Consider the following 17985-nt stretch of genomic DNA (forward strand, 5'->3'; position numbering starts at 1 on the left):
AACATCACCCAAGAACATGCACAAGGGAAAAGACAGAGAGAAAGGACAAGAGAATGAAGATCTCACACCCACAGGCCCCCCCCAAAAGACTTGGTTGCTTCACAGTCTTGGTTGAAGTGGTGGTCACAAACTGGATCGTGGATGAAGTCCCAAAGAAGTGATGGGGAGAAATCCCTAGGGAAATCCATGAAACTCAAAATCTACTGGGTTTATATCCACTCAGCTTTGAGTGGCAATGCCCAGGTACCTCCCCTCATCACACCAGCACAGTTGACTGTGGCCCATTATGGCCATTTACAGAGATGAACACTCTCAAGCCACAGTCAAAGTCCCAGCATTTCCCTGGGGTGAGGAGGAGAGGGAGCCCCACAGCCCCGTGTTTTGTGCAAGGCAGGACAACTTAGCATGACAAGAGGCCCAACTCCACAGGATCCTCTCCTGTCTCACTCATGCTTCAGCCCATCCTTCAGCCTCTGGTATTCAGATCAGAGATTTAGTCACTGCACACCCAAAAATTCACCTCCTCCACCTCAGCAAAGCACCCTGGCATATCCCCAGATGGGGGAAATGTTTTGAATCATTATTCTTTAACCTTCAGTCTCTCACAGGTATGTCCAGCTAGAATCGAAATGTCACACCAGAATGAGTCCTAGTGCCATTCAGTGGAATACAATACTGGCAGTGGCAAGACTGGTGCTGTATTTCCTCTCAATGGTTCATGATGCAACATTAATATATTGATACTGGGAGTATCAGAGCAAATTCAACCGTAACCTATAAACATTTGCAATGCAGATTTATGACTCTTGATTTAAAAATGCGATTAAAGTGTCATAAGTTATTCAATGCATGGTAATTGGGGTTTTTAGCCTTTACTAGTTACAAAGTCATTGAAAAGAACAAACATTTGCCTTTGAAGATTAAGTCTGTTTGCTGTGGGCTAGCAGCACTCCCCATCAATGGGCTCAGTTAATGTGTTGCATGCACACTTTGCAGCCTGATCATTGTTTTTGCAGGAAGCAATTACTGAAAAATGGAACTGATCATATCAAGATAGGGAGAAAAAGAAGGATCATAGCATCCTCTTTTTCTTGTTAGTCATTGCAGCACGTAAATCAGCATCAGTGACATTTATGACGTATATATAGGAAATATAGGCAATGAGAGAGGAGAGAGAAATTTGTTTCATGCTTCTTGAGAACTTGAAAAATTATTGTAAATTCACTGGAAGAGAATGAGCTGAAGGATTAAAAATGAAAATAACAGTTCATGGCAGTAGTTTAAGCTGGTGATAAATTATCCATACCTTGTCATAGGGATTAGTCTCATTGCATGTCATTATTGATTCAGTGGAAAAGGATAACAAAAGTACAGTAAAAAATATCAAGAAGGCCAGAAGTAATAAAGTCCACACTAAAATGTAAGGAATATGAATTGGAAGTATTATACTGTGAATCAGTATGAAAAAATGCAACTAATATAATTAAAGAATATAGAATCTAAAATTTATTTATCAGCAAAAATGAAAGGTAATAATGATGGACAGTGGTTTAGATATTGTAATATCATTTAGTGCCTAAAAAATATGTTTCAGGACTAGACACTCATAGGAGAAGGCAGTGAGGGGCAGCAGGGGCTGAGTTTCAAGTCAGCTTGGAAAACTAAACCTGCCTGTGGCTGACAAGCAAACCAGCACTACTAGGTAAGAACTATGTAGGGCTCCTAAGTTTTATACACTTCTAGAAAGTGTAAAGCATTGCTTTTATGATTTTTTTTCTCACTTCTACAAGGAAATTCTCCCATTCACTCCCTCCTCCAGGCCTCACTTGAATATCTGTCTCACTGATATCACAAAACTTACCTTCAAGTTATGGTTGTAAATCTATATCCCTTATCTCATATTTTGCTCTCATTCCAATCCTATATTCTAGGAAAAAGCCATCCAGATTTAGGAAAAGGGAAATAAATCATTTTCTTAGAATGTTTGCCAACTCTACAGAATTTCTCAGCTTGAAAAATCTCATAGCAAGAATAATACTGGGAGGGTGAAGCATGCAGTAATTAAGGCTTTATTCTATGATAAGGAAGGCTTCAATTCATACCCTACTGAGGCCTGAGTCACCTCTTTGGTCCCAGCATTGTTCTGGTTCTCATTCCTCATTCTTAAAATGGATTTAATAGTCTCTTTATATATCATAGGAGTCTTGTGAGAATAAATATGCTACAGATGGTAAAGTACTCAGACATTAAAGTCCTGAGGGCCAGAGGAAATCAAAAGTTATATCCTTCTATCTGACTTTGGAATCATTTGAAATTGAGTGCAAAAATCTTTCGGAGAACATGCTAGACACAACTGCCTAACTTGCAGTACATATTTTATTCAATTAATTAAATTTCCATTATTCCTATGAATTGTCTGTAAGTGGTTTAGGAACACAAGAATTCCCACCCCATCAAGAGGACAGTTTAATAGAAGGCAGGCGCTGTGGCACTGCAGCAGGGTGAACAGCACACAGCCTCCCCGAAGACCAGCCTCCCAGCTCTCCACCATCTGTGCAACTGGCTTCCACAGTTAGTGGCTTTTGATAGATTCAGTTAATTGTTTTACCCCCCACTTTTTTGTTTGTTTGGTTGGTTGGTTTGGTTTGTTTTGAGGTATGCTCTTGGGCTCACTAGGGAGTTGACTACCCCAATAGAAATGATGGGATGTTTTTCTCAGAAGAGAAATCAAAGTGAACCCATTACCATCAAGCTGTTGCAAATATGGATGGAATTGAGTGAGTGTCATCACCCAACAAGAAGAATCTCAACATCAGCCAGCCCACCTAAAGTATTTTATCAGTAATACTCTGTGTATGGTAGCTCTTATCTGTATGTTAGCTACCACATTTATAAACTTGACCTATTTTCTGTGACTAGACAGCATCTGTATTTGAGTGAATTTGGTGTATAGTGTAAATATTTACAAATATTTATAAACAGGGCCTTGGTTTTTAACAGTGAATACTCTGTCTACATTTCTAAACTGGAGCTGCTTTTTTCAGTAGTAGACTTTCTATATTTTCAACACTCTGGTTTGACCAAAAGACATTTTTTTCTTGATTAAATCTCCTTTTGTACATCAGCTTTTCCTCAGGAAAAGACTCATTCCTGCTCAAGATCACATACTTGTTATACGAATCTGCCAGTTGGCATTATCAGCACCCTTATTAACCAATTATTAGAGCAAGCTTTGAGATCCTTCTCCCTTTACTGAGCTGCTCACATGTGGAAGCAAAGTCAGACGAAATACGCAATATTTCTTAAGGCCACAAAGAAATCATTAGCAGAAAACAGATTAAAATCCTGATTCCTTGTCCATTATTTAGATGATGCCTTTTCCTTCTTCTTAACTTCCCCTGTTGTTCAGCACACTAATACAACATAGTGCTTCTTAGATCACTAATGTTTTGGTCCAGTGCTTCAGAAGAACATAGTAACTACAGTAATAATGGCTGAACCCTCTTGGGTTTTGTGCAGAGTCTGAGAGAAGAACTGAAATAGAGATAAAGCACAGCTCTGGCAATGGAACTTGGTTTTGAAACTTTTTAAGATGAGGCTACCCAAACAGATCTCTAGGTAGTAGCTAACTAACCTCTTCCAGCTTAGTGGAAAAGAAACCTCACAGTTGTTTCATAACCCCAGCAAATCTGTCTTATTTTGCAGAAATAAGGCTAAATTTCCCCCTTTTAATTTGAATGTTGTTTTTATTCTAGGAGAAATGTTAACTTCTTCTACAGGAAAATATCTGTGAAACTCTACAATGTGATATATAGTTCTTATTTTCAGTTTTTATTAAAAAAAAAAGATAAAACTCTTAGGTCTTGGCTACTTTTTTACTATTAAATATGTCTTGGCACTTGCCTAGATTATGGAGTAATCACTTGCACAACATCATCCTTTAAATAGGTCAGCCAAAACTCTACATCCAAATACACTGTAAGCATTGCTCAGATCTCAGACTTTTACAGTTGGGTTCTGTCTCTCTAATGGTCTGAATCAAAATTCTGAATACATCCAAATACCCTGAAGCAAGGGTATTGAAAATACAGATCCAGCATGTCTGGCACAAGTGTTTCCTTTTCAGGCTTCTTTTTTTTATTCTCCTCTTCCCCATCCCCATATCCTCCCTTTCAATTAAGGCAAAAGCACATTGTTATTTTGAGAAATCTAAAAGAGATTATTTTCCAGGATGGTTGATATTCATATGTGAAAAATGATAAAGTGATTAACTTGCCGTACATCTTGAGTAAAACCCGCAGAGAAGAGTAAAAACATGGAAATTCAGCACATATGTTTTGTAAAGAAAACCTATTGTCCTCTCTGGGAGGCCTTATTTCCTGAGCTTTTTAGGCTACACTTCTTTGGCCCATAAATCAGTATGGAGGAGGTCCTGGTGCTCAAGCCTCTGTTACCAGCTACAGTTGCAGAAGGGTTATATGTGTAGTGGGATAGGCACCAAAAGTCTGGAAGAGTCCTCTCAGGACACTACAGTAGTTGTGAGTATTTGAGGTAATCACATTATATACAATGCTTATTGTTTTATTGTGGCTGGTACTTGGCTTTCTATCCTTAAAGCAGACTCAGAACTCTAATTAATCCTGAACCGTCACAGTGACATATTTTCCAGAGGATATACAAACTGAGACTGATTTTTCCATGGTTTCTTAATGTCTCCCCTTTACTTGATTTCTTTTTTGACTCTGTGCTGTTGCCACAGACAAGCATAGAATAAGATCTCAGTATTTGTTATGTCTTGCCCTCCAGGATATAATTTTTCCTAACTACCTTTAATTGAATAGAATTAACTTTCCTTTACAAGTCTACAAAGTATAAGGTGTGCTCCGATGCCTAGATACAAGCATTAACATTGTGTTAACCCAGTCTAGTTTTGTGACTGTGCTGTCTAGAAGAGCATACCAGAGCTTGGTTTTGTCATACTGGAGCCTGTCTTCTGGCTGTGAGTGCTTATATTCCAGCACCTCCTTCATAAAAAAATTAACTTAATATTTACAAATTATTTTGTGTATAATGACTAATGGGATTTATAGATACTTTCTTCTATTCTTGCCATTTTAATAATCTGTTGAGCACTAAATTTGCTCTTTTGGCATTTCTGTCTCTCTCTATCGTTCTTGTGGTGACAGCTTCGGTGCTCCATTCGTATCACAAATGCACTTTTACACATTGTCTCGGATTTCATCTGCACCTTTTCCTCCAGTGTGCCTTGGTTTGTCCTCACCATTGGTTCCCTCAGGCCAAGAAACTTGGACTAGAATGACAGCTTTATTTCTGTAAAGGCTGAAGCTGGGAAATAAAAAATATATTATCCCAAGCTGGTCACATGCCTTTTCTAACTACCAGCAGTCTTGGTTCTTTATCTTGTCCTTAAACTTTTGTTAATTCACAGCTTCTACTTCCCCTTTTTTGTCTCATCCCATCCAAATTCAGAGAGGGAGAGGTTCATGCCAAAGGCAGCTTTTTCCCTCAGCTCTATCTCTAGCACAAGTTTGGGTGCTGGTAAATAAACAAAATTTCTTCAGGCAGATGGAAGGCACAGTGCTGCCCCAAGGACTGCACAGACTAAAGGCTTTAACTGTTTTGCTAGCTGGGTCATGCTGCTCTTCCACATGGCTCAGCACCCACTTCAACATCTGTTGAAAAAGGATATCTTGGATAAGGATTGACCTTTCTATCTCATTACAGAGTTAAAGCTGGGGTAGCACTTGCATACTAGGACAACGTCTGAAAGTCCTCCTGAGTTTCCATGTACTAAGTACTGCACTACAGTGGCCTTCACCCCAAATAAGTCAGTCTTTGGATTTTGGTCGATTTTATTTTTATTTTAACTCAACTACCAATACTAAGACAGTCTGTGTCTGGGACCATGAGAGAGGAGATGCCTGTTTTATGTTCCTATGACACAAACACCAAAATCTGACCGTAAGTTTTACTGCCTTTTTTTCAAGTCCTAGTTACTATTGGCATGATTCATTTTTTGTTTTTTAATAGTACCCAGATGTCCCAATCTGGGTCCTGCTGTGTTCAACACCATAGAAACATATAAGAAGAAACAAGCTTTTCTCTTGAGAACTTAAAATTTAATTTAGGAAACAAATGTTGTATTGTAAACAAGGTGAGATAGGCATCAGGGTGACTAGTTGCTGTAGGCTCATACTGGTCACTGAAAAACAGTGCTACATCATGCACTGGGACTTCTATGGTGTTGGAGAGCACTGGTCACTGACCCACTGTGGCTCTGTCATCAGTTGGTGTCAGGAGCAAGTCCTGAAAAAGAACTTGAAGGTAATAATATGATTTTAATAGACAAGACCATGCAAACTAAGGGGGGAGCATATGAATTGGTTAAATTTTTTCTTTGTTATCCTAATGAGGGGACAGCACATCCCTGACAAGGTAATGCTGGGTAGGCTTGTGGAACAAAAGCTGTGGAAGAGTACTAAGGGGGAAAAAGGCTCCCTCATGCAGCAGTGAAGGGACAAATCTCAGTTCAGATGGCAGATGGTCAGATCCTCAGTGAGGAAATTGTGTAATAAAGGCTGGAACTGAAAGAATGAAGGAGACGAAAGGGATTTCAAAATGTTAGGTATTTTTATTTCATACAATAATTTCACTTTGGATCTGAAATACCTATATTTCTACTTTCTGTTCTTGAAATACTAAGTACTGTATCAAATTTATCATTTTATAAATAAAACCATGTTTTTTGTACAGACAACATATGTAATTTCTGGGAATATCGGTCATTATCCCTGGTGTATAGGAGAAATGTGCTTTTCATTTAATTGACCATTTGGTGGCAGTACACGTTAGCCTCACTTTTTGGATGATAATGTGTTATTCATTACGGTTTTGTCTCAGATTTGTTCCTCTCAAATGTGTCAAGTACAGGAGCCAAATCTTTATATAAAGTCTACAGTGCTAAGGGGTGAATGCCCCATCTTAAAGCTCACTAAGAGAAACAGGTATTGATATGAAGAAAATTATGTTCATTAACATTTCACAGTAAGTCTTTTACCTAAGACAAAACAGTTCATTTTGCTTCCTACCATTGTTTCTTCTAAGGTAGTGTGACACATTTTCATAGAAATTATGCTTATAATGAAATATCAACAGATTGCTTTCTTCTTTACATGGCAATTAAAATGAAGACAAAATAAATGAAATAATGGCCTGCACACAAAGAATGGATTCCACTATATGATAAAAATACATGCAGGACTTTCCCTGGTAAAAGGCACATGTTACCACATTTTTGTAATGCAAAGTACACTACACTCTGAATGAAAAGTTCTATCTGTTACAGTTTAGAGAAGAGTACAATATCCTGTTTTTAATGCAGCACAGGTGTTGGCAGATCAAAATACTAAGTCTCATTAAATCATATATATATCTCGTTGTGAAACCAAGTTTCTATTTCCATTACTAGAGTACTAGATCAGACTGTTAAAACTAAGAGGAGGGACGTGAAGAGGGATCAGCTGCGGTGCTTGTAGGGGTTGATACTTGCTAATCTCTGTTTTGATACAAGCAATATTTCATTGGACTGTTTATTTTCACTAAGATGTGTTTTGAACTTATTTATTGAGCTGTGATTCTTCTTGGGAAGTGTTTCTGGCTGTGGACAAATACCATCTGCAGTAGAGTAAACTTATATATAAAAAAGCTCATTAGCACAGGCTGAAACCAGGAAAGGATCCTAGAAAGGGCCCAAGGAGGGGACCAGTAAAAATAATGACAGGATGGAAAGGCAGAAGAACACTGAGCTTCAGTGCTGGACAACTGTCCAGCTTCAAGCTAAACAACATGCAGTCAGCTTGTGTTAATGTTGCTGTCTGTGCTCAAGCAGGCTGCAGCCACCTGCAAAGCATTCCTGGAAGCAAGAGAGTTTCTGAAAGATGGACATGGAGGTGCAGAATGCACAAATTATGGATCCTCTATATAAAAAAATGTATGCATAGTAATGTGTATCTCTATTAAAAATTGTAATATAACCTCTGCATTTTCAAGTCTCTATGAATTTGAAAATTGTAATCTGAATTAACAGTCTTGACTTTGGAAGTCCCTCAATTTTCAACAAGAGCTACAGGTCCACTCTGACATCCCTAATTCTTGAACAGAGAATGGACAGTTTGATTTGATCTTCTCTGGTTTGACAGTCTGGCTTCTTATATTTTATAGTGTTTGTGTTTTTTTTCACAACACCTGTCTGCAGGAGGCAAGTGTTACTACACCTGACTTTTTCTGGAAATGAAAGAACTAAACTATTTAAAATATTTCAGGTCCAAACAGTGGTCAGAAATATAGAAACAGCAACACTCTTGGGGTAGAACACTTAGTAGTTTCTGTGTCATGTCATTAATATCCTTCTTGCTTTATTATCCAGTTAATAAATTACACTGAGAACACCGCTGGATTCAGTTTAGAATTTGGACATTATTTAAAGCATAGCTTTTTCCAGTAACAAAACAATTTGAACTAAGGAGCAGGAATATACTTGAAAATTGACTGGTATTTTCTGAAGAGATTGGGAAAAAACGTTATTAGCATAGTCATAATGTTTGAGTTTTGCCTGCAAGTACTTATTTCTACCACTGTGAATACCCAAGTTTCTCTAAATCAGGTAAGGCTTGGGAGATTTCAGGGAAGACCTCAATTGTAGAAGAGGTGAAGCTGCCACCTTTTCCTCACACTCAGCAGCTGGAGCTCTTCTATATCTCTAAAATAAAAAGACTTCATTGGCTAAGGAAAGTTTCTTTAAGTTTACAGTTTCAACAATTAAAAGGAAGATAAGCAATATAGCAGGTGTTGATATAATGAGATACTGTTTGTAAAAGGTGGTATCTGATTTCTTAATGGGCATGTCTTTCAGCCACAGGAGTGATTTGTGACAGGAAAGTCATCCTGGAAGATGGATGGACCTGCTTCACACTTAAGGTTTTGTCTTCATTAGGAAGGATCCAAGTTCAGTGAGCTCACCTATGCTGGGACTTTGTCATATAAACTTGTTACCACATAGCTGTGCATTAACTTTGTTGCTCTGTATTTGTTCCTTGCACACCATATTCTGTAGTGAGTACAAACTGTCCTGCTCCTGCTGTCATGAAGGAGTCAATTCCATGAGAAAAAAGACACCAGGATAGTTATCACAAGCAGCTCGGTGTCTATGCCATGCCTGCAGTGACTTGCTCCTCTGCCAAGAATTGGAATAAACATAGGGTAAAATCCTACTGAAGACAGCTCTGCTTCTGTTCCTAGTGTAAGGTAGCTTACCTACAGCCTTACATTTTCCTGCTATCTGCAGGACCTCCAAAAATGTGTGAAAACTATAATCTGCCTTCTCTTCACTAAGATTTTTGTATTGTGGTAGTGCTAATAGTTAAGAACAAATCAATTTTCATAAAGAAACACTGCATGACTGTTTCCTACCTTTGCAAAGGTACAGAGTTTTCCTAGAGGTTTTTGTTCTTTTCATACTGCTGAAGTGGAGAAAATGAACTTAGAGTGTTTTTTCCTTAAAGCCTGGAGCTTCACAGTTTTTTTCAGATTAGTGAGTTTGTTAATGAGAATAGGAATTCCAGTATGCATCTACTGTTTGCTGAGTTGAGTCACAAGTATCTTTAAATAACATGATTCTTGTCCAAAGGATACAAAAGCTACAAACCTTTACCTTGAAGGAAACCCAGTAAGCAAAAGATAGATATCAAGAAGCTGATGTCTTCTCAACTGCAGTGGGACAATCTCGGTTGACGTTGCTTGTGCTTTACTTTTCCTTGTAGTTCTAAGATTATTATCATAGAATTATAAAATATGCTGAGATGGGAGGGACTCATCAGGATCATCAAGTCCAACTCCTGGCCCTGCACAGAAAATTCCCAGTGATCACACCATATGCCTGAGACTGTTGTCCAAGCTCAGTCCAAACTCTGTCAGGCTTGCTGCTGGGACCACTTCAGCTAACCAACCTCTGTGTAAAAAACACTGATGTCTAATCTACACCTTCCCTGACACATCTTTAGGTCATTCCCTTGGGTCCTGTCACTGGTCGAGAGAGTGGAGAGTTCAGTACCTGCCCCTGGACTTCTCCTCATGAGGCTGTTGAAGACCACAATGAGGTCTCCCCTCAGTCTCCTCCAGGCTCAACAGACCAAGTGACCTCAGCTGCTCCTCCCCTCCAGACCTTTCAGCTAATGGACAGACTCTCACAGTTAAATGTCTTTTTTGTATATTGAGACTCCCAAACCTGTCCCAGCCCTGGCGGTGAGGCCGCCCCAGCTCAGAGCAGAGGGGACAATCCCCTCCCTTGCCCAGCTGGCCATGCTGTCCCTGCTGTCCCCAGGACACGCTGGGCCCTCCTGGCTGCCAGGGCACTGCTGGCTCCTGTTCAACTTGCCGTGGACCAGGAGCCCAGGGCCCTTTCCATGGCCCTGCTCTGCAGCCTCTCATTGCCCAGTCTGTCCATACACTTAGCATTGCCCCATCCCAGGTACAGCATCCAACACTGTCCCTCGTTAAACTTCATACTGTTGTTGATTGCAGCCCTCTAATTTGTTAAGGTCTCTCTGCAGGGCTTCGTTGTCTTCAAGGGGATCAACAGTTCTTCCCAGTTTAGTGTTGCTGGCAAATGCACTTAGCATTCCTTAGAGTTCTGCATTGAAGTTGTTAATAAAGACGTTGAAGGGTACAGGACCAAGGATGGAGCCCTGTGGAACCCCTCTAGTGACAGGTCCCCCAGTCTGAGATGACCCCATGCACTGAAACCCTCTGTGCCCAACCCATGAGCCAGTGCTCACCATCCCATGATGTGTTTGTCCAGCTGTGAACTGGACATTTTGTCCAGAAGGATACAGTAAGAGGCAGTACTGAAAGCTTTGCTGAAGTCCAAAAAGATCACATCAACTGGCTTCCTGTTGGAGTCTAGAACATCCCTCTGGCCACCCTGGAGGGTTTGGAGACCGGACAGGGGGGTCTGGGATCTGTACAAGGGGGTCAACCAGCCTCACACAGAGCCCAGGAGGACACTGCCTCTGATCCCTGTCCATGGGAGTGAATGCCCACATTGTATGAAGAATCACAAGCTGAGAGAATTCAAAATAAGTAGTATTTAGTTTATCACAGAATGTAAATGTAGAATCTAGGATTCTCAGTATATGGGGTTGAAGAGGCAAGATGGAGGAATTGGGGAGTGGCCCCTGTGCTCCTTGTTCTTGCTCTCATCCCCCATTTTCTGCTGAGTTGGATCTCAAGGATTGGTTTAGAGTAGAAATGACATGTTAGCATAGGTAGTAGGTATTGGTACAATTTTGTAAATAAAAAGTACGTTGTGGATGGTGGTTGGGTCAAGGGTACCGTACATAAGGTGCGGGGCTCTCTGATCCGCCCAGTCCGCCGTGTGTCCTGTCTGCTGGGGATGCCTTGCAGGCCTGGCAGAGCTGAGAAAGAACTGAGATAATGAAGAATAAACAACCTTGGAAATGTGCACTGGCGGACTCAGCTTGTCGTCTCTACCTCTGGTGTGAAACACTTAGGGCAAAGAGAAGACTGAAAACCTTCTTACCTCTGGGAACAGCAACCCAGAGGAAACTCCCAGGGAACAGCAACCTTGGGGGAACCCTTAGTACCTTGGGGAACACCAACCCCAAGGAGAATCTCAGGGAATCAACAACCTTGAGAGCTTCCCTTCACTGGGTGGGTTACCTTCTCGTAGAAGATGAAGTTCAACAAGCAGGACTTCAGACATTGTGCAGCCATGCTGTCTGTGGGAAATATTTGAAAGTGACACTGTAAAATATCAATTCCCACCACTGTCCTAGAAGTGAAACCATGCATTGACTACCATTTCTGCTTTTTTATGCAGCTATGTTGCATAGAAGACATGTTCTGATTACTCTTTGTGAGCTTTACCCATACTCAACAGCCACAGCTTCTTGGCAGTATGGTGTCAGGGCAGCAGCCTGTTTAATGAGTACTGTATACCCTGCATGGCTATAAGGAATGAACAATTACAAATCTTCTAAATTAAGTGAGGAAATTGCAAGTCCACTACTCTGGGACATGGCATGATTTTGTGCCTCAAATGCCCTTTATGTTCAAAAATTATTCTTTTTCTTCCATGGCTTTTACTATGTTATAGTAAGGTGATAAATGAATAATTTGACTCCAAACCCATTTTTGAAAATTACTGCTTCATCTATATAATAATTTTGCCTGCAGCCATCACCCTGATCTTTGTATGTACTAGGTTTGCATGACCAGGTTTTGGTAGCAGTGGGGCTACAGGGGTGGCTTCTTTGAGAGGCTCTCCCATGTCCAACAGAGGCAATGCCAGATGGCTCCAAGGTGGACGTGCTGCTGGTCAAAGCCAGGCCAGTCAGAAATGGTGGTAATGACTCTGTGGTAACATATTTAAGAAGAAAAGTTGGCCAGAGAAGAGTGGGGTGAGAATATGAGACAAGAACAAATCTGCAGAGACAGGAACAACTCTGCAGACACCAAGGTCAATGGAGAAGGAGGGGCAGGAGGCGCTTCAGGCACTGGAGCTGAGCAGTGCCTGTAGTGCCCATGCAGCCTGTAGTGAGACCATGGTGACGCAGCTGTGCCCCTGCAGCCTATGAGGACCAGAGAGATGCAAAGATCCACCTGCAGCCCATGGAGGAGCCCACATTGGAGCAGGGGGATGCTTGAAAGAAGACTGTAAACCCATGGGAGGCCTGACCTGGAGCGGGCTCCGGGCAGGGACCTGCAGCCCTGTGCAAAGAGGAGCCCATACCTGGAGCAGGTTTCCTGGTCAGACCCATGCTGAAGCATACTGTGCCTGAAGGACTGCACCCCATGGAAAACTGTTCTGCTGGTAGCAGTTTGTACAGAACTCTTGCCTGTGGAATAGACTCACATTGGAGAAGTTAAGAATTAAGAATGAAGAATTTTATCCTGTGTGAGAGACCCTGTACTGGAGCAGGGAGAACAACTCCTCTCCCTGAGCAGCAGCAGAAGCAATGTGTGATGAACTGACTGTAATCCCCATTCTCTGTCTCCCTGCACTGCTGTGAGAGCTGGAAAAGTGGGAGGGCTAGGGGGAAGGTGTTTTTAAGGTCTCATTTTACTTCTCATTATCCTGCTCTGATTTTGTTGGTAATAAATTCAATTAACATCTCTAATTTGAGTTGGTACTTGAAGAGTGATTTTTCCCAGACCTTATCTCAACCCATGAATCCTACTTTCCCCCGTGTCTAGCTGTGGGGGGACTGATAGACATGCTTTGGTGGATGTCTGGCATCTAGCCAGGGTCAACACCCTAGAGTTCTGTGCAGGATTTGGCCAGTCAGAGGTGGGGTGCAGGTCACTTGGCTCAGATACTTTCCCTCTGATTACACTGTAGGACATACTCACTTTTTTGTACCACAGAAGTGCTATACATAGGAATATCAAATCAGAGAGAAACTCACATGAAGTGCTCTGAGGATAGATGACTTCTATGGCTGTAAGATCATTTCATGTGGGAAAAAAGCAAACCTTTTCTTCCTGGCATTGTCCTTCTTTTGACTATGGAGATCTTTGTTTCATAAAAACAGTGTCACAGACTGTAATTAATATTCAGTGAGAGTGTCAAGGCAGACACATTCAAAGATAGTGACACTGCCCTGTGAACTGTTGTGCTGGTTTTAGCTAGGGTACAGTTAATTTTCTTCACTACAACTGATATGGGGATGTGTTTTGTATTCATACTGGAAACAATAGTGATAGCACGGGGATGTTTTACCTGTCACTGAGCAATGCTCACACAATGTCAAGGCATCTCTTGTGCTCCTCACTGAACCCTAACAGCGAGGAGGCTGTGGGGGCACAAGGAGTTTTGAGGGGACACAGCCAGGACAGCTGCCCCCAGCAGACCACAGGGATATTCCATCCCATACGGCATCAAACTGAGCATGTAAAGCTGGGGGAAGAAAGAGGAAGGGGGAGGATGTTTGTGGTTGATGGCATTTGTCTCCCCAAGCCACTGTTATGCATGATGGATCTCTGCTTTCCTGTGGATGACTGAACACCCGGCTACCCATGGGAAGCAGTGAATGACTTTGTTGTTTTTCTTTGCTTGCATGTGTGGCTTTTGCTTTACCTATTAAACTGTCCATATCAAAACCCACTTTTAGTCCACCATGGGGGGAGTGAGTGAGTGGCTGCATGGGGGTTAGCTGTCAGCTGGGGTTAAACCATGACAGCTGTCCATAACACTATCTGTCAAAACTGGTGTGAGGGACAATAACTCCAGTCATGTTACTACATTTGGGATTTTTATTTCAGGAAAGCTAAAGCCATGAAGGAAACTAAGTATTGGATACCTGGTTACATCTTGCTACATCGGAAGAGAATTTGAAGTAATAAGTCCGCTGGGTAAGAGCAGCATGCATGTAAGCACACGGGGTTAAGCTCCATCATTCTCTCCTTAGAGAAAATGTCCATGGATTTAGCAGGAGTGAAAATGATGAACATGTGCCCCATTTTCAACTTAAGCAAGCAGTAATGTTCATTCACCAGTGGGATTATTGTAATATCCCCTCCTTTATGTTTACATGGGAAAAGAAATAGAGCCTTTACTACTGCTATTGGATTTGTTTTCTGTAAAATATTATGGCCCTCAGTTCATGGAGTATACCAATAGGTAGAGTCAGAAAGTGCTCTGAGTTACCCCATTTTATAATCAGTAATTAGATAGTTATGGCACTCTTGCTGGACCTTTGCTTAGCTAATACTGGCTTGACACCAAACAGAAAAGAAGGTTGTAATCCAGTCCCTTCATGTGCATGTATTAACCAGTTTCATTTCAGTTCAAGACATTGAGTCCCTCTGTCTATCTGTGTCTCTCTGCCCCTTCAGTACACAGCTGAACAGGAGCAAAGGGCTTTCCTAGTGAGTCTTGGCCACAAGAACCAAGCCATGGGTGCTGCTGCTGTCTGCAAGGGCAGACGCAGCAAATTCACCTGTCTGTGAATCCTTAAGATAACAAAGGCTCTGACTCTGCACTGGCCAATGCAAGCACCCAGTGAGGCTGGGGCAGACCTCATCTGGGTGACATAATTGTGGCACCATGGTATTTTTATCGGTGGGAAGGTTAAATGAGGAGAAGAAAAAGGGGGGTTCCCTCTGTGGATATGATCTCAGCTGCCCTACCCGGGAGGAAGGGAGGAGATGAACATGAAAAAGAAAGATAAAATAATGAGGCAGAGACCAAGGGACTTGTTCTGGAGCCATGGCCTTGCATATGTATCCCTCTCATTGTCACATGGCAGGGAAGGGAGCCTTTCCAGGAAAGGCTGGAAACACATGAAATTTTATTGTTCCCATCCTATAGACTTGATTCATTTTAACTACCCAGTCCAGTTTTCAAACCCGTTTAGATGTCTGGTATCCCCACATGAAAACTAGAACTCAAAATTACTTGCCTATAAATGGTCCATGACTAGTTATGTACATTAGAATGCCCAAATCTAAAACTTAAGAGCAAGCAAAGCCAGGAGCTACCTTATGTCAGTGAGCACACAGCCTCCAGGAGCTAGACAAAGAAGAAACTCTAAGGATATCATGTATCTTAGATCTTACCTTTTACTACAGGCTGCAAAAAATTGCATTTGCACATTATGTGTACAGCTAGAACTCTCTCTGGCAGGTATATGTCTCTAAACAGCTAGGCAGAGCTCATTTGTTTATGTTAAAATGTAGTTAGGACTTGTACTGCCTCCTTGAAAAGTAGTGAGAGCATTCAAGAGGAAACAGACTCAGTTCTTCCCTCATTCAATCTTCTCTCTCTTTCTCTGCTTTTCAGAAGATGGAGATCACCAGGAGGTGGCCTATTCCTCATAGGCTTCTGTGGGAAGTAGAAGAGGACTCTTCTCACTCTTTTGGGAAAATGGGACAGCTATGTACAAAATATGAAAGACTGAGTGACAGAGGCAGAGCATGAGTCCTTGGTCTAGTGGTTAGGCTTAGAGCTGAGAGACACAGTTTGGGTGCCAGTTTCCATGGTCATTCCTATATTTTAACTATATCTCCTAAAATATGGATACGTCCTGGGAACAAAAACCAGAACTCAGAACTCCTACCTCACGAATCCACTTATCCACTTATCCATTGAGCTGTGTTTTGCTCCACAAACTTTGAAGTGTTGTCTGTGCATTGCACATTTACCCAAATTGGTTTAGTCTGGTGGCAGGACATTTCTCTCAAAAGGAGGACATGTAACTCCTTATATGTCATCTTATATAATCATCTTATAAACAAGAGGGAACTAAACTTGGTTGACTATGCCAAGGTGGATAAATTCAGATACACAAACTGAGCAACTCAGGAGGAAAATTTAAGCTTAAAAGGGTCAACTGCCTATTAAACCCAGGTGTCTTCAGGGATAGGCAGGCATTTTCAGTATCATGTTTTGGACTTCTAGGTTCTAGATCCCAAATGAAGTGCTTAAGTCCTCTTTTGAACCTGGCCCAAGGCTGTGTTTCGATCTGAATGTAGCATTTAAAAGTCACTATTTTCTCACCTTACTTTTGGGTGCGAAGTTCGCTGTGTTCATGAATATAAGCCAGTGATCCTGAAAGTTAGGCAAACACAAGAAAAGATTGTTCTTTTCTTGAGAGCAGGGAATCAGGCAGACCTACAGCCCTCAGATTCTACAGTTTAAACATCCTTAAAGCAAGAGAAAGTAAATTACCTCCCAAGCACACCAACTTGACTAGAGCTCAGTGCAGCAGGCTGGGAGAGAGCAGATCTAATACCATTGTGCCTGTAAATTCTGTGACAGTGGAGATCTCCCTGCTAGCACTGCTTGAAGCACTGTGTGCACAGGGAGCTGCACTTCAACAAGCCTGCAAGTTGTTTGTGAGCACAGCATGTAATATCCTGGCACTGCTGCTGATTGATTGTTTACAGGTGGTAAAAGAGACCCTGACATCCATGCTGAAAGCACCTTTGCACAGTATTAGGCACTGCAACACACATTGGAGACAGGTGACAAAAATGCATCTGCAGTTCTTACTAACGTATCTCTTTACATTTATGAGGAAGTTGCAAGGGAGAGTGACAGAAACAGCAGTGGGAAGGGATCTCTAGAGATTATTCAGTCATGCTTCCCACCTGAAGCTTGAAACTGTGGGTTTCTTTTCAGTGCCTCACTGTCTTCTCAGGCCTCTTGCATGCTGACAGATTCAAAGATGTGGAGTGCATTTTGAGCACTATAGTACAAAAGTCAAATAAAAGCTTAAATGAAAAAAGAAAAAAAAAAAAAAGAGAGAAGAAAAGAGAAGTCAGGAAAGAGCCTCTAGTTTTAAAACACATGTCAAAGTCCATGGGTAGTCTTGTTGCAACTGGAATGTGTGGAGCTTTTTTGCCATTAACCTCAAGACAAATGGCTTGTTTTAAAGACAGTAAAAACACCATGTTGTGCAGGTGCCTCTATGTGTGGGTGGATTTCTCAGGAGAATGTCAGAGACCGTAGCCACAGCATTGGCACTCCCCAGTGCTCAGCACCATCTGTGGCCTGTGAGGGGGAAGCAGCTGCAGTCCTGCACAGCCGTTTCCCCAGGTCCTCCTCTCCATCACCACCCCATTCGCCCCCAGACCCTGTACCTGAAATTCCAGACTTGAGGCTGTTAAACAAAATGCCAACTGAATAGACCAGAAACCAGTAAATGAGCAATAAGGGAATTTCAACACCAGAGGGCGATTAGAAAAGGAGTTGAAATGGAAATAATTAGATAATATAATTCTAAATTAACAATGAATCTTAGTTAATCCTATTAACTATTTATGATAAATAGAACAAGTGGCTTCTCAAAGTACTGCAAGTTTTTCTATGGTTTGATAGATCAAGGTTCGTTACTGTTAGAACCACAACATTATGCTTTGTTTCCAACTGATGAAGGAATAAGA

Source organism: Prinia subflava, chromosome Z (genome assembly GCF_021018805.1).
Source record: "Prinia subflava isolate CZ2003 ecotype Zambia chromosome Z, Cam_Psub_1.2, whole genome shotgun sequence".
Classification (NCBI taxonomy): Eukaryota; Metazoa; Chordata; class Aves; order Passeriformes; family Cisticolidae; genus Prinia; species Prinia subflava.